Raw genomic sequence first — 26,436 nt, 5'->3', positions numbered from 1 at the left:
GGCGAAGTCATAATGGTCGTCATGGCGACGGTGATGTCATAGTGGTCGTCATGGCAACGGTGATGTCATAATGGTCGTCATGGCAACGGTGATGTCATAATGGTCGTCATGGCGACGTCATAATGGTCGTCATGGCAACGGTGATGTCATAATGGCCGTCATGGCAACGGTGATGTCATAATGGTCGTCATGGCAACAATGATGTCATAATGGTCGTCATGGCAACGATAATGTCATAATGGTCGTCATTCCGACGATGATGTGATAATGGTCCTCATGGCGACGATGATGTCATAATGCCGACTATGATATCATATTGGTCGTCATTTCGACGATGATGTCATAATTGTCGTCATGGTGAATGTGATGTCATAGGGTCGTCATGGCGACGTTGATGTCATTATGGTCGTCATGGCGACGATGATGTCAAAATGGTCGTCCTGGCAACATTATAATGGTCGTCATGGCAACGGTGATGCCATAATGGTCGTCATGGCAACGGTGATGCCATAATGGTCGTCATGACAACGATGATATCATAATGGTCGTCATGACAACGATGATGTCATAATGGTCGTCATGACAACGATGATGTCATAATGGTCGTCATGGCAACGATGTCATAATGGTCGTCATGGCAACGATGATGTCATAATGGTCGTCATGGCAACGATGATGTCATAATGGTCGTCATGGCAACGGTGATGCCATAATGGTCGTCATGGCAACGGTGATGACATAATGGTAGCCATGGCAACGGTGATGCCATAATGGTCGTCATGACAACGGTGATGTCATAATGGTCGTCATGACAACGATGATGTCGTAATGGTCGTCATGACAACGATGATGTCGTAATGGTCGTCATGGCAACGATGATGTCGTAATGGTCGTCATGGCAACGATGATGTCGTAATGGTCGTCATGGCAACGATGATGTCGTAATGGTCGTCATGGAAACGATGATGTCGTAATGGTCGTCATGGCAACGATGATGCCGTAATGGTCGTCATGGCAACGATGATGCCATAATGGTCGTCATGGCAACGATGATGCCATAATGGTCGTCATGGCAACGATGATGCCATAATGGTCGTCATGGCAACGATGATGCCATAATGGTCGTCATGGCAACGATGATGTCATAATGGTCGTCATGGCAACGGTGACGTCATAATGGTCGTCATGGCAACGGTGACGTCATAATGGTCGTCATGGCAACGGTGACGTCATAATGGTCGTCATGGCAACGTCATAATAGTCGTCATGGCAACGTCATAATGGCCGTCATGGCAACAATGATGTCATAATGGTCGTCATGGCAACCGTGCTGTCATAATGGTCGTCATGGCGACGTCATAATGGTCGTCATTCCGACGATAATGTCATAATGGTCGTCATTCCGACGATGATGTGATAATGGTCCTCATGGCGACGATGATGTCATAATGCCGACTATGATATCATATTGGTCGTCATTTCGACGATGATGTCATAATTGTCGTCATGGCGAATGTGATGTCATAGGGTCGTCATGGCGACGATGATGTCATTATGGTCATCATGGCGACGATGATGTCAAAATGGTCGTCCTGGCAACATTATAATGGTCGTCATGGCAACGGTGATGCCATAATGGTCGTCATGGCAACGGTGATGCCATAATGGTCGTCATGACAACTATGATATCATAATGGTCGTCATGACAACGATGATGTCGTAGTGGTCGTCATGGCAACGATGATGTCGTAATGGTCGTCATGGCAACGATGATGTCGTAATGGTCGTCATGGCAACGATGATGTCGTAATGGTCGTCATGGCAACGATGATGTCGTAATGGTCGTCATGGCAACGATGATGTCGTAATGGTCGTCATGGCAACGATGATGTCGTAATGGTCGTCATGGCAACGATGATGTCGTAATGGTCGTCATGGCAACGATGATGTCGTAATGGTCGTCATGGCAACGATGATGCCGTAATGGTCGTCATGGCAACGATGATGCCGTAATGGTCGTCATGGCAACGATGATGCCGTAATGGTCGTCATGGCAACGATGATGCCGTAATGGTCGTCATGGCAACGATGATGCCGTAATGGTCGTCATGGCAACGATGATGCCGTAATGGTCGTCATGGCAACGATGATGCCGTAATGGTCGTCATGGCAACGATGATGCCGTCATGGTCGTCATGGCAACGATGATGCCGTAATGGTCGTCATGGCAACGATGATGCCGTCATGGTCGTCATGGCAACGATGATGCCGTAATGGTCGTCATGGCAACGATGATGCCGTCATGGTCGTCATGGCAACGATGATGCCGTCATGGTCGTCATGGCAACGATGATGCCGTCATGGCAACGATGATGCCGTCATGGTCGTCATGGCAACGATGATGCCGTCATGGTCGTCATGGCAACGATGATGCCGTCATGGTCGTCATGGCAACGATGATGCCGTCATGGTCGTCATGGCAACGATGATGCCATCATGGTCGTCATGGCAACGATGATGCCATCATGGTCGTCATGGCAACGATGATGCCATCATGGTCGTCATGGCAACGATGATGCCATCATGGTCGTCATGGCAACGATGATGCCATCGTGGTCGTCATGGCAACGATGATGTCATCATGGTCGTCATGGCAACGATGATGTCATCATGGTCGTCATGGCAACGTCATAATGGTCGTCGTGGCGACGTCATAATGGACGTCATGGTAACGTCATAATGGTAGTCATGGCAACGGTGATGTCATAATGGTAGTCATGGCAACGGTGATGTCATAATGGTAGTCATGGCGACGTCATAATGGACGTCATGGCAACGGTGATGTCATAATGGTCGTAATGGTGACGTCATAATGGTCGTCATGGCAACGGTGATGTCATAATGGTCGTCATGGCAACAATGATGCCATAATGGTCGTCATGGCAACAATGTTGTCATAATGGTCGTCATGGCAACCTCATATTGGTCGTCATGGCAACGGTGATGTCATAATGGTCGTCATGGCAACGGTGATGTCATAATGGTCATCATGGCAACGGTGATGTCATAATGGTCGTCATGGCAACGGTGATGTCATAATGGTCGTCATGGCAGCAATGATGTCATAATGGTCGTCATGGCAACAATGATGCCATAATGGTCGTCATGGCGACGTCATATTGGTCGTCATGGCAACGGCGACGTCATTATGGTCGTCATGGCAACGGCGACGTCATATTGGTCATCATGGCAACGGTGATGTCATATTGGTCGTCATGGCAACGGTGATGTCATATTGGACGTCATGGCAACGGTGATGTCATAATGGACGTCATGGCAACGGTGATGTCATAATGTTCGTCATGGCGACGTCATATTGGTCGTCATGGCAACGGTGATGTCATAATGGTCGTCATGGCAACGGTGGTGTCATAATGGTCGTCATGGCAACGGTGGTGTCATAATGGTCGTCATGGCAACGGTGGTGTCATAATGGTCGTCATGGCAACGGTGGTGTCATAATGGTCGTCATGGCAACGGTGGTGTCATAATGGTCGTCATGGCGACGATGATGTCATAATGGTCGTCATGGCGAAGTCATAATGGTCGTCATGGCGACGGTGATGTCATAATGGTCGTCATGGCGAAGTCATAATGGTCGTCATGGCGACGGTGATGTCATAATGGTCGTCATGGCAACGGTGATGTCATAATGGTCGTCATGGCAACGATGATGTCATAATGGTCGTCATGGCAACGGTGATGTCATAATGGTCGTCATGGCAACAATGATGTCATAATGGTCGTTATGGCAACGATAATGTCATAATGGTCGTCATTCCGACGATGATGTGTTAATGGTCCTCATGGCGACGATGATGTCATAATGCCGACTATGATATCATATTGGTCGTCATTTCGACGATGATGTCATAATTGTCGTCATGGCGAATGTGATGTCATAGGGTCGTCATGGCGACGATGATGTCATTATGGTCGTCATGGCGACGATGATGTCAAAATGGTCGTCCTGGCAACATTATAATGGTCGTCATGGCAACGGTGATGTCATAATGGTCGTCATGGCAACAATGATGTCATAATGGACGTCATGGCAACGTCATAATGGTCGTCATGGCAACGGTGATGTCATAATGGTTGTCATGGCAACAATGATGTCATAATGGTTGTCATGGCAACAATGATGTCATAATGGTTGTCATGGCAACAATGATGTCATAATGGTCGTCATGGCAACAATGATGCCATAATGGTCGTCATGGCGACGTCATAATGGTCGTCATGGCAACGGTGATGTCATATTGGTCGTCATGGCAACGGTGATGTCATATTGGTCGTCATGGCAACGGTGGTGTCATATTGGTCGTCATGGCAACGGTGGTGTCATAATGGTCGTCATGGCAACGGTGGTGTCATAATGGTCGTCATGGCAACGGTGGTGTCATAATGGTCGTCATGGCAACGGTGGTGTCATAATGGTCGTCATGGCAACGGTGGTGTCATAATGGTCGTCATGGCGACGATGATGTTATAATGGTCGTCATGGCGAAGTCATAATGGTCGTCATGGCGACGGTGATGTCATAATGGTCGTCATGGCGAAGTCATAATGGTCGTCATGGCGACGGTGATGTCATAATGGTCGTCATGGCAACGGTGATGTCATAATGGTCGTCATGGCAACGATGATGTCATAATGGTCGTCATGGCAACGGTGATGTCATAATGGTCGTCATGGCAACAATGATGTCATAATGGTCGTTATGGCAACGATAATGTCATAATGGTCGTCATTCCGACGATGATGTGATAATGGTCCTCATGGCGACGATGATGTCATAATGCCGACTATGATATCATATTGGTCGTCATTTCGACGATGATGTCATAATTGTCGTCATGGCGAATGTGATGTCATAGGGTCGTCATGGCGACGATGATGTCATTATGGTCGTCATGGCGACGATGATGTCAAAATGGTCGTCCTGGCAACATTATAATGGTCGTCATGGCAACGGTGATGCCATAATGGTCGTCATGGCAACGGTGATGTCATAATGGTCGTCATGACAACGATGATGTCATAATGGTCGTCATGCCAACGTCATAATGGTCGTCATGGCAACGGTGATGCCATATTGGTCTTCATGGCAACGGTGATGTCATAATGGTCGTCATGGCAACGGTGATGTCATAATGGTCGTCACGGCTACGATGATGTCAAATTGGTCGTCACGGCTAAGATGATGTCAATTTCATCGTCATGGCAACAATGATGTCATAATGGTCGTCATGGCAACATCATAATGGTCGTCATGGCAACGGTGATGTCATAATGGTCGTCATAGCAGCGTTGATGTCATAATGGTCGTCATGGCGACGGCGATGTCATATTGGTCGTCACGGTGACGATGATGTCATAATGGTCGTCATGGCAACGATGATGCCATAATGGTCGTCATGGCGACGTCATAATGTTCGTCATGGCAATGGTGATGTCATAATGGTCGTCATGGCAACAATGATGTCATAATGGACGTCATGGCAATGTCATAATGGTCGTTATGGCAACGGTGATGTCATAATGGTCGTCATGGCAACAAGGATGTCATAATGGACGTCATGGCAACGTCATAATGGTCGTCATGGCAACGGTGATGTCATAATGGTTGTCATGGCAACAATGATGTCATAATGGTTGTCATGGCAACAATGATGTCATAATGGTTGTCATGGCAACAATGATGTCATAATGGTCGTCATGGCAACAATGATGCCATAATGGTCGTCATTACGACGTCATAATGGTCGTCATGGCAACGGAGATGTCATATTGGTCGTCACGGTGACGATGATGTCATAATGGTCGTCATGGCAACGATGATGCCATAATGGTCGTCATGGCGACGTCATAATGTTCGTCATGGCAATGGTGATGTCATAATGGTCGTCATGGCAACAATGATGTCATAATGGACGTCATGGCAACGTCATAATGGTCGTTATGGCAACGGTGATGTCATAATGGTCGTCATGGCAACAATGATTTCATAATGGACGTCATGGCAACGTCATAATGGTCGTCATGGCAACGGTGATGTCATAATGGTCGTCATGGCGACGCCATAATGGTCGTCATGGCGACGCCATAATGGTCGTCATGGCAACGGCGACGGCATAATGGTCGTCATGGCAACGGCGACGTCATAATGGTCGTCATTACGACGTCATAATGGTCGTCATGGCAACGGAGATGTCATATTGGTCGTCATGGCAACGGAGATGTCATATTGGTCGTCATGGCAATGGTGATGTCATAATGGTCGTCATGGCGACGTCATAATGGTCGTCATGGCAACGGTGATGTCATAATGGTCGTCATGGCAACAATGATGTCATAATGGACGTCATGGCAACGTCATAATGGTCGTCATGGCAACGGTGATGTCATAATGGTTGTCATGGCAACAATGATGTCATAATGGTTGTCATGGCAACAATGATGTCATAATGGTTGTCATGGCAACAATGATGTCATAATGGTCGTCATGGCAACAATGATGCCATAATGGTCGTCATGGCGACGTCATAATGGTTGTCATGGCAACGGTGATGTCATATTGGTCGTCATGGCAACGGTGATGTCATATTGGTCGTCATGGCAACGGTGGTGTCATAATGGTCGTCATGGCAACGGTGATGTCATAATGGTCGTCATGGCAACGGTGGTGTCATAATGGTCGTCATGGCAACGGTGGTGTCATAATGGTCGTCATGGCAACGGTGGTGTCATAATGGTCGTCATGGCAACGGTGGTGTCATAATGGTCGTCATGGCAACGGTGGTGTCATAATGGTCGTCATGGCGACGATGATGTCATAATGGTCGTCATGGCGAAGTCATAATGGTCGTCATGGCAACGGAGATGTCATATTGGTCGTCACGGTGACGATGATGTCATAATGGTCGTCATGGCAACGATGATGCCATAATGGTCGTCATGGCGACGTCATAATGTTCGTCATGGCAATGGTGATGTCATAATGGTCGTCATGGCAACAATGATGTCATAATGGACGTCATGGCAACGTCATAATGGTCGTTATGGCAACGGTGATGTCATAATGGTCGTCATGGCAACAATGATTTCATAATGGACGTCATGGCAACGTCATAATGGTCGTCATGGCAACGGTGATGTCATAATGGTCGTCATGGCGACGCCATAATGGTCGTCATGGCGACGCCATAATGGTCGTCATGGCAACGGCGACGGCATAATGGTCGTCATGGCAACGGCGACGTCATAATGGTCGTCATTACGACGTCATAATGGTCGTCATGGCAACGGAGATGTCATATTGGTCGTCATGGCAACGGAGATGTCATATTGGTCGTCATGGCAATGGTGATGTCATAATGGTCGTCATGGCGACGTCATAATGGTCGTCATGGCAACGGTGATGTCATAATGGTCGTCATGGCAACAATGATGTCATAATGGACGTCATGGCAACGTCATAATGGTCGTCATGGCAACGGTGATGTCATAATGGTTGTCATGGCACCAATGATGTCATAATGGTTGTCATGGCAACAATGATGTCATAATGGTTGTCATGGCAACAATGATGTCATAATGGTCGTCATGGCAACAATGATGCCATAATGGTCGTCATGGCGACGTCATAATGGTCGTCATGGCAACGGTGATGTCATATTGGTCGTCATGGCAACGGTGGTGTCATAATGGTCGTCATGGCAACGGTGGTGTCATAATGGTCGTCATGGCAACGGTGGTGTCATAATGGTCGTCATGGCAACGGTGGTGTCATAATGGTCGTCATGGCAACGGTGGTGTCATAATGGTCGTCATGGCAACGGTGGTGTCATAATGGTCGTCATGGCGACGGTGATGTCATAATGGTCGTCATGGCGAAGTCATAATGGTCGTCATGGCGACGGTGATGTCATAATGGTCGTCATGGCAACGGTGATGTCATAATGGTCGTCATGGCAACGATGATGTCATAATGGTCGTCATGGCAACGGTGATGTCATAATGGTCGTCATGGCAACAATGATGTCATAATGGTCGTTATGGCAACGATAATGTCATAATGGTCGTCATTCCGACAATGATGTGATAATGGTCCTCATGGCGACGATGATGTCATAATGCCGACTATGATATCATATTGGTCGTCATTTCGACGATGATGTCATAATTGTCGTCATGGCGAATGTGATGTCATAGGGTCGTCATGGCGACGATGATGTCATTATGGTCGTCATGGCGACGATGATGTCAAAATGGTCGTCCTGGCAACATTATAATGGTCGTCATGGCAACGGTGATGCCATAATGGTCGTCATGGCAACGGTGATGTCATAATGGTCGTCATGACAACGATGATGTCATAATGGTCGTCATGCCAACGTCATAATGGTCGTCATGGCAACGGTGATGCCATATTGGTCTTCATGGCAACGGTGATGTCATAATGGTCGTCATGGCAACGGTGATGTCATAATGGTCGTCACGGCTACGATGATGTCAAATTGGTCGTCACGGCTAAGATGATGTCAATTTCATCGTCATGGCAACAATGATGTCATAATGGTCGTCATGGCAACATCATAATGGTCGTCATGGCAACGGTGATGTCATAATGGTCGTCATAGCAGCGTTGATGTCATAATGGTCGTCATGGCGACGGCGATGTCATATTGGTCGTCACGGTGACGATGATGTCATAATGGTCGTCATGGCAACGATGATGCCATAATGGTCGTCATGGCGACGTCATAATGTTCGTCATGGCAATGGTGATGTCATAATGGTCGTCATGGCAACAATGATGTCATAATGGACGTCATGGCAATGTCATAATGGTCGTTATGGCAACGGTGATGTCATAATGGTCGTCATGGCAACAAGGATGTCATAATGGACGTCATGGCAACGTCATAATGGTCGTCATGGCAACGGTGATGTCATAATGGTCGTCATGGTGACGCCATAATGGTCGTCATGGCGACGCCATAATGGTCGTCATGGCAACGGTGATGTCATAATGGTTGTCATGGCAACAATGATGTCATAATGGTTGTCATGGCAACAATGATGTCATAATGGTTGTCATGGCAACAATGATGTCATAATGGTCGTCATGGCAACAATGATGCCATAATGGTCGTCATTACGACGTCATAATGGTCGTCATGGCAACGGAGATGTCATATTGGTCGTCACGGTGACGATGATGTCATAATGGTCGTCATGGCAACGATGATGCCATAATGGTCGTCATGGCGACGTCATAATGTTCGTCATGGCAATGGTGATGTCATAATGGTCGTCATGGCAACAATGATGTCATAATGGACGTCATGGCAACGTCATAATGGTCGTTATGGCAACGGTGATGTCATAATGGTCGTCATGGCAACAATGATTTCATAATGGACGTCATGGCAACGTCATAATGGTCGTCATGGCAACGGTGATGTCATAATGGTCGTCATGGCGACGCCATAATGGTCGTCATGGCGACGCCATAATGGTCGTCATGGCAACGGCGACGGCATAATGGTCGTCATGGCAACGGCGACGTCATAATGGTCGTCATTACGACGTCATAATGGTCGTCATGGCAACGGAGATGTCATATTGGTCGTCATGGCAACGGAGATGTCATATTGGTCGTCATGGCAATGGTGATGTCATAATGGTCGTCATGGCGACGTCATAATGGTCGTCATGGCAACGGTGATGTCATAATGGTCGTCATGGCAACAATGATGTCATAATGGACGTCATGGCAACGTCATAATGGTCGTCATGGCAACGGTGATGTCATAATGGTTGTCATGGCAACAATGATGTCATAATGGTTGTCATGGCAACAATGATGTCATAATGGTTGTCATGGCAACAATGATGTCATAATGGTCGTCATGGCAACAATGATGCCATAATGGTCGTCATGGCGACGTCATAATGGTTGTCATGGCAACGGTGATGTCATATTGGTCGTCATGGCAACGGTGATGTCATATTGGTCGTCATGGCAACGGTGGTGTCATAATGGTCGTCATGGCAACGGTGGTGTCATAATGGTCGTCATGGCAACGGTGGTGTCATAATGGTCGTCATGGCAACGGTGGTGTCATAATGGTCGTCATGGCGACGATGATGTCATAATGGTCGTCATGGCGAAGTCATAATGGTCGTCATGGCGACGGTGATGTCATAATGGTCGTCATGGCGAAGTCATAATGGTCGTCATGGCGACGGTGATGTCATAATGGTCGTCATGGCAACGGTGATGTCATAATGGTCGTCATGGCAACGGTGATGTCATAATGGTCGTCATGGCAACGGTGATGTCATAATGGTCGTCATGGCGACGTCATAATGGTCGTCATGGCAACGGTGATGTCATAATGGTCGTCATGGCAACGGTGATGTCATAATGGTCGTCATGGCAACAATGATGTCATAATGGTCGTTATGGCAACGATAATGTCATAATGGTCGTCATTCCGACGATGATGTGATAATGGTCCTCATGGCGACGATGATGTCATAATGCCGACTATGATATCATATTGGTCGTCATTTCGACGATGATGTCATAATTGTCGTCATGGCGAATGTGATGTCATAGGGTCGTCATGGCGACGATGATGTCATTATGGTCGTCATGGCGACGATGATGTCAAAATGGTCGTCCTGGCAACATTATAATGGTCGTCATGGCAACGGTGATGCCATAATGGTCGTCATGGCAACGGTGATGTCATAATGGTCGTCATGACAACGATGATGTCATAATGGTCGTCATGGCAACGATGTCATAATGGTCGTCATGGCAACGATGATGTCGTAATGGTCGTCATGGCAACGATGATGTCATAATGGTCGTCATTGCAACGGTGATGCCATAATGGTCGTCATGGCAACGGTGATGACATAATGGTAGTCATGGCAACGGTGATGCCATAATGGTCGTCATGGCAACGGTGATGTCATAATGGTCGTCATGACAACGATGATGTCGTAATGGTCGTCATGACAACGATGATGTCGTAATGGTCGTCATGGCAACGATGATGTCGTAATGGTCGTCATGGCAACGATGATGTCGTAATGGTCGTCATGGAAACGATGATGTCGTAATGGTCGTCATGGCAACGATGATGCCGTAATGGTCGTCATGGCAACGATGATGCCGTAATGGTCGTCATGGCAACGATGATGCCGTAATGGTCGTCATGGCAACGATGATGCCGTAATGGTCGTCATGGCAACGATGATGCCGTAATGGTCGTCATGGCAACGATGATGCCGTAATGGTCGTCATGGCAACGATGATGCCATAATGGTCGTCATGGCAACGATGATGCCATAATGGTCGTCATGGCAACGATGATGCATTAATGGTCGTCATGGCAACGATGATGTCATAATGGTCGTCATGGCAACGATGATGTCATAATGGTCGTCATGGCAACGGTGACGTCATAATGGTCGTCATGGCAACGGTGACGTCATAATGGTCGTCATGGCAACGGTGACGTCATAATGGTCGTCATGGCAACGTCATAATAGTCGTCATGGCAACGTCATAATGGTCGTCATGGCAACGTCATAATGGCCGTCATGGCAACAATGATGTCATAATGGTCATCATGGCAACCGTGCTGTCATAATGGTCGTCATGGCGACGTCATAATGGTCGTCATTCCGACGATAATGTCATAATGGTCGTCATTCCGACGATGATGTGATAATGGTCCTCATGGCGACGATGATGTCATAATGCCGACTATGATATCATATTGGTCGTCATTTCGACGATGATGTCATAATTGTCGTCATGACGAATGTGATGTCATAGGGTCGTCATGGCGACGATGATGTCATTATGGTCATCATGGCGACGATGATGTCAAAATGGTCGTCCTGGCAACATTATAATGGTCGTCATGGCAACGGTGATGCCATAATGGTCGTCATGGCAACGGTGATGCCATAATGGTCGTCATGACAACGATGATGTCATAATGGTCGTCATGGCAACGATGATGTCGTAATGGTCGTCATGGCAACGGTGATGCCGTAATGGTCGTCATGGCAACGGTGATGCCGTAATGGTCGTCATGGCAACGGTGGTGTCATAATGGTCGTCATGGCAACGGTGGTGTCATAATGGTCGTCATGGCAACGGTGGTGTCATAATGGTCGTCATGGCGACGATGATGTCATAATGGTCTTCATGGCGAAGTCATAATGGTCGTCATGGCGACGGTGATGTCATAATGGTCGTCATGGCGAAGTCATAATGGTCGTCATGGCGACGGTGATGTCATAATGGTCGTCATGGCAACGGTGATGTCATAATGGTTGTCATGGCAACAATGATGTCATAATGGTTGTCATGGCAACAATGATGTCATAATGGTTGTCATGGCAACAATGATGTCATAATGGTCGTCATGGCAACAATGATGCCATAATGGTCGTCATGGCGACGTCATAATGGTCGTCATGGCAACGGTGATGTCATATTGGTCGTCATGGCAACGGTGATGTCATATTGGTCGTCATGGCAACGGTGGTGTCATAATGGTCGTCATGGCAACGGTGGTGTCATAATGGTCGTCATGGCAACAATGATGCCATAATGGTCGTCATTACGACGTCATAATGGTCGTCATGGCAACGGAGATGTCATATTGGTCGTCACGGTGACGATGATGTCATAATGGTCGTCATGGCAACGATGATGCCATAATGGTCGTCATGGCGACGTCATAATGTTCGTCATGGCAATGGTGATGTCATAATGGTCGTCATGGCAACAATGATGTCATAATGGACGTCATGGCAACGTCATAATGGTCGTTATGGCAACGGTGATGTCATAATGGTCGTCATGGCAACAATGATTTCATAATGGACGTCATGGCAACGTCATAATGGTCGTCATGGCAACGGTGATGTCATAATGGTCGTCATGGCGACGCCATAATGGTCGTCATGGCGACGCCATAATGGTCGTCATGGCAACGGCGACGGCATAATGGTCGTCATGGCAACGGCGACGTCATAATGGTCGTCATTACGACGTCATAATGGTCGTCATGGCAACGGAGATGTCATATTGGTCGTCATGGCAACGGAGATGTCATATTGGTCGTCATGGCAATGGTGATGTCATAATGGTCGTCATGGCGACGTCATAATGGTCGTCATGGCAACGGTGATGTCATAATGGTCGTCATGGCAACAATGATGTCATAATGGACGTCATGGCAACGTCATAATGGTCGTCATGGCAACGGTGATGTCATAATGGTTGTCATGGCAACAATGATGTCATAATGGTTGTCATGGCAACAATGATGTCATAATGGTTGTCATGGCAACAATGATGTCATAATGGTCGTCATGGCAACAATGATGCCATAATGGTCGTCATGGCGACGTCATAATGGTTGTCATGGCAACGGTGATGTCATATTGGTCGTCATGGCAACGGTGATGTCATATTGGTCGTCATGGCAACGGTGGTGTCATAATGGTCGTCATGGCAACGGTGATGTCATAATGGTCGTCATGGCAACGGTGGTGTCATAATGGTCGTCATGGCAACGGTGGTGTCATAATGGTCGTCATGGCAACGGTGGTGTCATAATGGTCGTCATGGCAACGGTGGTGTCATAATGGTCGTCATGGCAACGGTGGTGTCATAATGGTCGTCATGGCGACGATGATGTCATAATGGTCGTCATGGCGAAGTCATAATGGTCGTCATGGCAACGGAGATGTCATATTGGTCGTCACGGTGACGATGATGTCATAATGGTCGTCATGGCAACGATGATGCCATAATGGTCGTCATGGCGACGTCATAATGTTCGTCATGGCAATGGTGATGTCATAATGGTCGTCATGGCAACAATGATGTCATAATGGACGTCATGGCAACGTCATAATGGTCGTTATGGCAACGGTGATGTCATAATGGTCGTCATGGCAACAATGATTTCATAATGGACGTCATGGCAACGTCATAATGGTCGTCATGGCAACGGTGATGTCATAATGGTCGTCATGGCGACGCCATAATGGTCGTCATGGCGACGCCATAATGGTCGTCATGGCAACGGCGACGGCATAATGGTCGTCATGGCAACGGCGACGTCATAATGGTCGTCATTACGACGTCATAATGGTCGTCATGGCAACGGAGATGTCATATTGGTCGTCATGGCAACGGAGATGTCATATTGGTCGTCATGGCAATGGTGATGTCATAATGGTCGTCATGGCGACGTCATAATGGTCGTCATGGCAACGGTGATGTCATAATGGTCGTCATGGCAACAATGATGTCATAATGGACGTCATGGCAACGTCATAATGGTCGTCATGGCAACGGTGATGTCATAATGGTTGTCATGGCACCAATGATGTCATAATGGTTGTCATGGCAACAATGATGTCATAATGGTTGTCATGGCAACAATGATGTCATAATGGTCGTCATGGCAACAATGATGCCATAATGGTCGTCATGGCGACGTCATAATGGTCGTCATGGCAACGGTGATGTCATATTGGTCGTCATGGCAACGGTGGTGTCATAATGGTCGTCATGGCAACGGTGGTGTCATAATGGTCGTCATGGCAACGGTGGTGTCATAATGGTCGTCATGGCAACGGTGGTGTCATAATGGTCGTCATGGCAACGGTGGTGTCATAATGGTCGTCATGGCAACGGTGGTGTCATAATGGTCGTCATGGCGACGGTGATGTCATAATGGTCGTCATGGCGAAGTCATAATGGTCGTCATGGCGACGGTGATGTCATAATGGTCGTCATGGCAACGGTGATGTCATAATGGTCGTCATGGCAACGATGATGTCATAATGGTCGTCATGGCAACGGTGATGTCATAATGGTCGTCATGGCAACAATGATGTCATAATGGTCGTTATGGCAACGATAATGTCATAATGGTCGTCATTCCGACAATGATGTGATAATGGTCCTCATGGCGACGATGATGTCATAATGCCGACTATGATATCATATTGGTCGTCATTTCGACGATGATGTCATAATTGTCGTCATGGCGAATGTGATGTCATAGGGTCGTCATGGCGACGATGATGTCATTATGGTCGTCATGGCGACGATGATGTCAAAATGGTCGTCCTGGCAACATTATAATGGTCGTCATGGCAACGGTGATGCCATAATGGTCGTCATGGCAACGGTGATGTCATAATGGTCGTCATGACAACGATGATGTCATAATGGTCGTCATGCCAACGTCATAATGGTCGTCATGGCAACGGTGATGCCATATTGGTCTTCATGGCAACGGTGATGTCATAATGGTCGTCATGGCAACGGTGATGTCATAATGGTCGTCACGGCTACGATGATGTCAAATTGGTCGTCACGGCTAAGATGATGTCAATTTCATCGTCATGGCAACAATGATGTCATAATGGTCGTCATGGCAACATCATAATGGTCGTCATGGCAACGGTGATGTCATAATGGTCGTCATAGCAGCGTTGATGTCATAATGGTCGTCATGGCGACGGCGATGTCATATTGGTCGTCACGGTGACGATGATGTCATAATGGTCGTCATGGCAACGATGATGCCATAATGGTCGTCATGGCGACGTCATAATGTTCGTCATGGCAATGGTGATGTCATAATGGTCGTCATGGCAACAATGATGTCATAATGGACGTCATGGCAATGTCATAATGGTCGTTATGGCAACGGTGATGTCATAATGGTCGTCATGGCAACAAGGATGTCATAATGGACGTCATGGCAACGTCATAATGGTCGTCATGGCAACGGTGATGTCATAATGGTCGTCATGGTGACGCCATAATGGTCGTCATGGCGACGCCATAATGGTCGTCATGGCAACGGTGATGTCATAATGGTTGTCATGGCAACAATGATGTCATAATGGTTGTCATGGCAACAATGATGTCATAATGGTTGTCATGGCAACAATGATGTCATAATGGTCGTCATGGCAACAATGATGCCATAATGGTCGTCATTACGACGTCATAATGGTCGTCATGGCAACGGAGATGTCATATTGGTCGTCACGGTGACGATGATGTCATAATGGTCGTCATGGCAACGATGATGCCATAATGGTCGTCATGGCGACGTCATAATGTTCGTCATGGCAATGGTGATGTCATAATGGTCGTCATGGCAACAATGATGTCATAATGGACGTCATGGCAACGTCATAATGGTCGTTATGGCAACGGTGATGTCATAATGGTCGTCATGGCAACAATGATTTCATAATGGACGTCATGGCAACGTCATAATGGTCGTCATGGCAACGGTGATGTCATAATGGTCGTCATGGCGACGCCATAATGGTCGTCATGGCGACGCCATAATGGTCGTCATGGCAACGGCGACGGCATAATGGTCGTCATGGCAACGGCGACGTCATAATGGTCGTCATTACGACGTCATAATGGTCGTCATGGCAACGGAGATGTCATATTGGTCGTCATGGCAACGGAGATGTCATATTGGTCGTCATGGCAATGGTGATGTCATAATGGTCGTCATGGCGACGTCATAATGGTCGTCATGGCAACGGTGATGTCATAATGGTCGTCATGGCAACAATGATGTCATAATGGACGTCATGGCAACGTCATAATGGTCGTCATGGCAACGGTGATGTCATAATGGTTGTCATGGCAACAATGATGTCATAATGGTTGTCATGGCAACAATGATGTCATAATGGTTGTCATGGCAACAATGATGTCATAATGGTCGTCATGGCAACAATGATGCCATAATGGTCGTCATGGCGACGTCATAATGGTTGTCATGGCAACGGTGATGTCATATTGGTCGTCATGGCAACGGTGATGTCATATTGGTCGTCATGGCAACGGTGGTGTCATAATGGTCGTCATGGCAACGGTGGTGTCATAATGGTCGTCATGGCAACGGTGGTGTCATAATGGTCGTCATGGCAACGGTGGTGTCATAATGGTCGTCATGGCGACGATGATGTCATAATGGTCGTCATGGCGAAGTCATAATGGTCGTCATGGCGACGGTGATGTCATAATGGTCGTCATGGCGAAGTCATAATGGTCGTCATGGCGACGGTGATGTCATAATGGTCGTCATGGCAACGGTGATGTCATAATGGTCGTCATGGCAACGGTGATGTCATAATGGTCGTCATGGCAACGGTGATGTCATAATGGTCGTCATGGCGACGTCATAATGGTCGTCATGGCAACGGTGATGTCATAATGGTCGTCATGGCAACGGTGATGTCATAATGGTCGTCATGGCAACAATGATGTCATAATGGTCGTTATGGCAACGATAATGTCATAATGGTCGTCATTCCGACGATGATGTGATAATGGTCCTCATGGCGACGATGATGTCATAATGCCGACTATGATATCATATTGGTCGTCATTTCGACGATGATGTCATAATTGTCGTCATGGCGAATGTGATGTCATAGGGTCGTCATGGCGACGATGATGTCATTATGGTCGTCATGGCGACGATGATGTCAAAATGGTCGTCCTGGCAACATTATAATGGTCGTCATGGCAACGGTGATGCCATAATGGTCGTCATGGCAACGGTGATGTCATAATGGTCGTCATGACAACGATGATGTCATAATGGTCGTCATGGCAACGATGTCATAATGGTCGTCATGGCAACGATGATGTCGTAATGGTCGTCATGGCAACGATGATGTCATAATGGTCGTCATTGCAACGGTGATGCCATAATGGTCGTCATGGCAACGGTGATGACATAATGGTAGTCATGGCAACGGTGATGCCATAATGGTCGTCATGGCAACGGTGATGTCATAATGGTCGTCATGACAACGATGATGTCGTAATGGTCGTCATGACAACGATGATGTCGTAATGGTCGTCATGGCAACGATGATGTCGTAATGGTCGTCATGGCAACGATGATGTCGTAATGGTCGTCATGGAAACGATGATGTCGTAATGGTCGTCATGGCAACGATGATGCCGTAATGGTCGTCATGGCAACGATGATGCCGTAATGGTCGTCATGGCAACGATGATGCCGTAATGGTCGTCATGGCAACGATGATGCCGTAATGGTCGTCATGGCAACGATGATGCCGTAATGGTCGTCATGGCAACGATGATGCCGTAATGGTCGTCATGGCAACGATGATGCCGTAATGGTCGTCATGGCAACGATGATGCCGTAATGGTCGTCATGGCAACGATGATGCCGTAATGGTCGTCATGGCAACGATGATGCCATAATGGTCGTCATGGCAACGATGATGCCATAATGGTCGTCATGGCAACGATGATGCATTAATGGTCGTCATGGCAACGATGATGTCATAATGGTCGTCATGGCAACGATGATGTCATAATGGTCGTCATGGCAACGGTGACGTCATAATGGTCGTCATGGCAACGGTGACGTCATAATGGTCGTCATGGCAACGGTGACGTCATAATGGTCGTCATGGCAACGTCATAATAGTCGTCATGGCAACGTCATAATGGTCGTCATGGCAACGTCATAATGGCCGTCATGGCAACAATGATGTCATAATGGTCATCATGGCAACCGTGCTGTCATAATGGTCGTCATGGCGACGTCATAATGGTCGTCATTCCGACGATAATGTCATAATGGTCGTCATTCCGACGATGATGTGATAATGGTCCTCATGGCGACGATGATGTCATAATGCCGACTATGATATCATATTGGTCGTCATTTCGACGATGATGTCATAATTGTCGTCATGACGAATGTGATGTCATAGGGTCGTCATGGCGACGATGATGTCATTATGGTCATCATGGCGACGATTATGTCAAAATGGTCGTCCTGGCAACATTATAATGGTCGTCATGGCAACGGTGATGCCATAATGGTCGTCATGGCAACGGTGATGCCATAATGGTCGTCATGACAACGATGATGTCATAATGGTCGTCATGGCAACGATGATGTCGTAATGGTCGTCATGGCAACGGTGATGCCGTAATGGTCGTCATGGCAACGGTGATGCCGTAATGGTCGTCATGGCAACGGTGGTGTCATAATGGTCGTCATGGCAACGGTGGTGTCATAATGGTCGTCATGGCAACGGTGGTGTCATAATGGTCGTCATGGCGACGATGATGTCATAATGGTCTTCATGGCGAAGTCATAATGGTCGTCATGGCGACGGTGATGTCATAATGGTCGTCATGGCGAAGTCATAATGGTCGTCATGGCGACGGTGATGTCATAATGGTCGTCATGGCAACGGTGATGTCATAATGGTTGTCATGGCAACAATGATGTCATAATGGTTGTCATGGCAACAATGATGTCATAATGGTTGTCATGGCAACAATGATGTCATAATGGTCGTCATGGCAACAATGATGCCATAATGGTCGTCATGGCGACGTCATAATGGTCGTCATGGCAACGGTGATGTCATATTGGTCGTCATGGCAACGGTGATGTCATATTGGTCGTCATGGCAACGGTGGTGTCATAATGGTCGTCATGGCAACGGTGGTGTCATAATGGTCGTCATGGCAACGGTGGTGTCATAATGGTCGTCATGGCAACGGTGGTGTCATAATGGTCGTCATGGCAACGGTGGTGTCATAATGGTCGTCATGGCAACGGTGGTGTCATAATGGTCGTCATGGCGACGATGATGTCATAATGGTCGTCATGGCGAAGTCATAATGGTCGTCATGGCGACGGTGATGTCATAATGGTCGTCATGGCGAAGTCATAATGGTCGTCATGGCGACGGTGATGTCATAATGGTCGTCATGGCAACGGTGATGTCATAATGGTCGTCATGGCAACGATGATGTCATAATGGTCGTCATGGCAACGGTGATGTCATAATGGTCGTCATGGCAACAATGATGTCATAATGGTCGTTATGGCAACGATAATGTCATAATGGTCGTCATTCCGACGATGATGTGATAATGGTCCTCATGGCGACGATGATGTCATAATGCCGACTATGATATCATATTGGTCGTCATTTCGACGATGATGTCATAATTGTCGTCATGGCGAATGTGATGTCATAGGGTCGTCATGGCGACGATGATGTCATTATGGTCGTCATGGCGACGATGATGTCAAAATGGTCGTCCTGGCAACATTATAATGGTCGTCATGGCAACGGTGATGTCATAATGGTCGTCATGGCAACAATGATGTCATAATGGACGTCATGGCAACGTCATAATGGTCGTCATGGCAACGGTGATGTCATAATGGTTGTCATGGCAACAATGATGTCATAATGGTTGTCATGGCAACAATGATGTCATAATGGTTGTCATGGCAACAATGATGTCATAATGGTCGTCATGGCAACAATGATGCCATAATGGTCGTCATGGCGACGTCATAATGGTCGTCATGGCAACGGTGATGTCATATTGGTCGTCATGGCAACGGTGATGTCATATTGGTCGTCATGGCAACGGTGGTGTCATAATGGTCGTCATGGCAACGGTGGTGTCATAATGGTCGTCATGGCAACGGTGGTGTCATAATGGTCGTCATGGCAACGGTGGTGTCATAATGGTCGTCATGGCAACGGTGGTGTCATAATGGTCGTCATGGCAACGGTGGTGTCATAATGGTCGTCATGGCGACGATGATGTTATAATGGTCGTCATGGCGAAGTCATAATGGTCGTCATGGCGACGGTGATGTCATAATGGTCGTCATGGCGAAGTCATAATGGTCGTCATGGCGACGGTGATGTCATAATGGTCGTCATGGCAACGGTGATGTCATAATGGTCGTCATGGCAACGATGATGTCATAATGGTCGTCATGGCAACGGTGATGTCATAATGGTCGTCATGGCAACAATGATGTCATAATGGTCGTTATGGCAACGATAATGTCATAATGGTCGTCATTCCGACGATGATGTGATAATGGTCCTCATGGCGACGATGATGTCATAATGCCGACTATGATATCATATTGGTCGTCATTTCGACGATGATGTCATAATTGTCGTCATGGCGAATGTGATGTCATAGGGTCGTCATGGCGACGATGATGTCATTATGGTCGTCATGGCGACGATGATGTCAAAATGGTCGTCCTGGCAACATTATAATGGTCGTCATGGCAACGGTGATGCCATAATGGTCGTCATGGCAACGGTGATGTCATAATGGTCGTCATGACAACGATGATGTCATAATGGTCGTCATGCCAACGTCATAATGGTCGTCATGGCAACGGTGATGCCATATTGGTCTTCATGGCAACGGTGATGTCATAATGGTCGTCATGGCAACGGTGATGTCATAATGGTCGTCACGGCTACGATGATGTCAAATTGGTCGTCACGGCTAAGATGATGTCAATTTCATCGTCATGGCAACAATGATGTCATAATGGTCGTCATGGCAACATCATAATGGTCGTCATGGCAACGGTGATGTCATAATGGTCGTCATAGCAGCGTTGATGTTATAATGGTCGTCATGGCGACGGCGATGTCATATTGGTCGTCACGGTGACGATGATGTCATAATGGTCGTCATGGCAACGATGATGCCATAATGGTCGTCATGGCGACGTCATAATGTTCGTCATGGCAATGGTGATGTCATAATGGTCATCATGGCAACAATGATGTCATAATGGACGTCATGGCAATGTCATAATGGTCGTTATGGCAACGGTGATGTCATAATGGTCGTCATGGCAACAAGGATGTCATAATGGACGTCATGGCAACGTCATAATGGTCGTCATGGCAACGGTGATGTCATAATGGTTGTCATGGCAACAATGATGTCATAATGGTTGTCATGGCAACAATGATGTCATAATGGTTGTCATGGCAACAATGATGTCATAATGGTCGTCATGGCAACAATGATGCCATAATGGTCGTCATTACGACGTCATAATGGTCGTCATGGCAACGGAGATGTCATATTGGTCGTCACGGTGACGATGATGTCATAATGGTCGTCATGGCAACGATGATGCCATAATGGTCGTCATGGCGACGTCATAATGTTCGTCATGGCAATGGTGATGTCATAATGGTCGTCATGGCAACAATGATGTCATAATGGACGTCATGGCAACGTCATAATGGTCGTTATGGCAACGGTGATGTCATAATGGTCGTCATGGCAACAATGATTTCATAATGGACGTCATGGCAACGTCATAATGGTCGTCATGGCAACGGTGATGTCATAATGGTCGTCATGGCGACGCCATAATGGTCGTCATGGCGACGCCATAATGGTCGTCATGGCAACGGCGACGGCATAATGGTCGTCATGGCAACGGCGACGTCATAATGGTCGTCATTACGACGTCATAATGGTCGTCATGGCAACGGAGATGTCATATTGGTCGTCATGGCAACGGAGATGTCATATTGGTCGTCATGGCAATGGTGATGTCATAATGGTCGTCATGGCGACGTCATAATGGTCGTCATGGCAACGGTGATGTCATAATGGTCGTCATGGCAACAATGATGTCATAATGGACGTCATGGCAACGTCATAATGGTCGTCATGGCAACGGTGATGTCATAATGGTTGTCATGGCAACAATGATGTCATAATGGTTGTCATGGCAACAATGATGTCATAATGGTTGTCATGGCAACAATGATGTCATAATGGTCGTCATGGCAACAATGATGCCATAATGGTCGTCATGGCGACGTCATAATGGTTGTCATGGCAACGGTGATGTCATATTGGTCGTCATGGCAACGGTGATGTCATATTGGTCGTCATGGCAACGGTGGTGTCATAATGGTCGTCATGGCAACGGTGATGTCATAATGGTCGTCATGGCAACGGTGGTGTCATAATGGTCGTCATGGCAACGGTGGTGTCATAATGGTCGTCATGGCAACGGTGGTGTCATAATGGTCGTCATGGCAACGGTGGTGTCATAATGGTCGTCATGGCAACGGTGGTGTCATAATGGTCGTCATGGCGACGATGATGTCATAATGGTCGTCATGGCGAAGTCATAATGGTCGTCATGGCAACGGAGATGTCATATTGGTCGTCACGGTGACGATGATGTCATAATGGTCGTCATGGCAACGATGATGCCATAATGGTCGTCATGGCGACGTCATAATGTTCGTCATGGCAATGGTGATGTCATAATGGTCGTCATGGCAACAATGATGTCATAATGGACGTCATGGCAACGTCATAATGGTCGTTATGGCAACGGTGATGTCATAATGGTCGTCATGGCAACAATGATTTCATAATGGACGTCATGGCAACGTCATAATGGTCGTCATGGCAACGGTGATGTCATAATGGTCGTCATGGCGACGCCATAATGGTCGTCATGGCGACGCCATAATGGTCGTCATGGCAACGGCGACGGCATAATGGTCGTCATGGCAACGGCGACGTCATAATGGTCGTCATTACGACGTCATAATGGTCGTCATGGCAACGGAGATGTCATATTGGTCGTCATGGCAACGGAGATGTCATATTGGTCGTCATGGCAATGGTGATGTCATAATGGTCGTCATGGCGACGTCATAATGGTCGTCATGGCAACGGTGATGTCATAATGGTCGTCATGGCAACAATGATGTCATAATGGACGTCATGGCAACGTCATAATGGTCGTCATGGCAACGGTGATGTCATAATGGTTGTCATGGCACCAATGATGTCATAATGGTTGTCATGGCAACAATGATGTCATAATGGTTGTCATGGCAACAATGATGTCATAATGGTCGTCATGGCAACAATGATGCCATAATGGTCGTCATGGCGACGTCATAATGGTCGTCATGGCAACGGTGATGTCATATTGGTCGTCATGGCAACGGTGGTGTCATAATGGTCGTCATGGCAACGGTGGTGTCATAATGGTCGTCATGGCAACGGTGGTGTCATAATGGTCGTCATGGCAACGGTGGTGTCATAATGGTCGTCATGGCAACGGTGGTGTCATAATGGTCGTCATGGCAACGGTGGTGTCATAATGGTCGTCATGGCGACGGTGATGTCATAATGGTCGTCATGGCGAAGTCATAATGGTCGTCATGGCGACGGTGATGTCATAATGGTCGTCATGGCAACGGTGATGTCATAATGGTCGTCATGGCAACGATGATGTCATAATGGTCGTCATGGCAACGGTGATGTCATAATGGTCGTCATGGCAACAATGATGTCATAATGGTCGTTATGGCAACGATAATGTCATAATGGTCGTCATTCCGACAATGATGTGATAATGGTCCTCATGGCGACGATGATGTCATAATGCCGACTATGATATCATATTGGTCGTCATTTCGACGATGATGTCATAATTGTCGTCATGGCGAATGTGATGTCATAGGGTCGTCATGGCGACGATGATGTCATTATGGTCGTCATGGCGACGATGATGTCAAAATGGTCGTCCTGGCAACATTATAATGGTCGTCATGGCAACGGTGATGCCATAATGGTCGTCATGGCAACGGTGATGTCATAATGGTCGTCATGACAACGATGATGTCATAATGGTCGTCATGCCAACGTCATAATGGTCGTCATGGCAACGGTGATGCCATATTGGTCTTCATGGCAACGGTGATGTCATAATGGTCGTCATGGCAACGGTGATGTCATAATGGTCGTCACGGCTACGATGATGTCAAATTGGTCGTCACGGCTAAGATGATGTCAATTTCATCGTCATGGCAACAATGATGTCATAATGGTCGTCATGGCAACATCATAATGGTCGTCATGGCAACGGTGATGTCATAATGGTCGTCATAGCAGCGTTGATGTCATAATGGTCGTCATGGCGACGGCGATGTCATATTGGTCGTCACGGTGACGATGATGTCATAATGGTCGTCATGGCAACGATGATGCCATAATGGTCGTCATGGCGACGTCATAATGTTCGTCATGGCAATGGTGATGTCATAATGGTCGTCATGGCAACAATGATGTCATAATGGACGTCATGGCAATGTCATAATGGTCGTTATGGCAACGGTGATGTCATAATGGTCGTCATGGCAACAAGGATGTCATAATGGACGTCATGGCAACGTCATAATGGTCGTCATGGCAACGGTGATGTCATAATGGTCGTCATGGTGACGCCATAATGGTCGTCATGGCGACGCCATAATGGTCGTCATGGCAACGGTGATGTCATAATGGTTGTCATGGCAACAATGATGTCATAATGGTTGTCATGGCAACAATGATGTCATAATGGTTGTCATGGCAACAATGATGTCATAATGGTCGTCATGGCAACAATGATGCCATAATGGTCGTCATTACGACGTCATAATGGTCGTCATGGCAACGGAGATGTCATATTGGTCGTCACGGTGACGATGATGTCATAATGGTCGTCATGGCAACGATGATGCCATAATGGTCGTCATGGCGACGTCATAATGTTCGTCATGGCAATGGTGATGTCATAATGGTCGTCATGGCAACAATGATGTCATAATGGATGTCATGGCAACGTCATAATGGTCGTTATGGCAACGGTGATGTCATAATGGTCGTCATGGCAACAATGATTTCATAATGGACGTCATGGCAACGTCATAATGGTCGTCATGGCAACGGTGATGTCATAATGGTCGTCATGGCGACGCCATAATGGTCGTCATGGCGACGCCATAATGGTCGTCATGGCAACGGCATAATGGTCGTCATGGCAACGGCGACGTCATAATGGTCGTCATTACGACGTCATAATGGTCGTCATGGCAACGGAGATGTCATATTGGTCGTCATGGCAACGGAGATGTCATATTGGTCGTCATGGCAATGGTGATGTCATAATGGTCGTCATGGCGACGTCATAATGGTCGTCATGGCAACGGTGATGTCATAATGGTCGTCATGGCAACAATGATGTCATAATGGACGTCATGGCAACGTCATAATGGTCGTCATGGCAACGGTGATGTCATAATGGTTGTCATGGCAACAATGATGTCATAATGGTTGTCATGGCAACAATGATGTCATAATGGTTGTCATGGCAACAATGATGTCATAATGGTCGTCATGGCAACAATGATGCCATAATGGTCGTCATGGCGACGTCATAATGGTTGTCATGGCAACGGTGATGTCATATTGGTCGTCATGGCAACGGTGATGTCATATTGGTCGTCATGGCAACGGTGGTGTCATAATGGTCGTCATGGCAACGGTGGTGTCATAATGGTCGTCATGGCAACGGTGGTGTCATAATGGTCGTCATGGCAACGGTGGTGTCA

The sequence above is a fragment of the Phyllobates terribilis genome, unplaced genomic scaffold (genome assembly GCF_046119375.1).
Source record: "Phyllobates terribilis strain yellow unplaced genomic scaffold, ASM4611937v1 Scaffold_67__1_contigs__length_7525285, whole genome shotgun sequence".
NCBI classification, from domain to species: Eukaryota; Metazoa; Chordata; class Amphibia; order Anura; family Dendrobatidae; genus Phyllobates; species Phyllobates terribilis.
Note: the sequence above shows the minus strand (reverse complement) of the source record.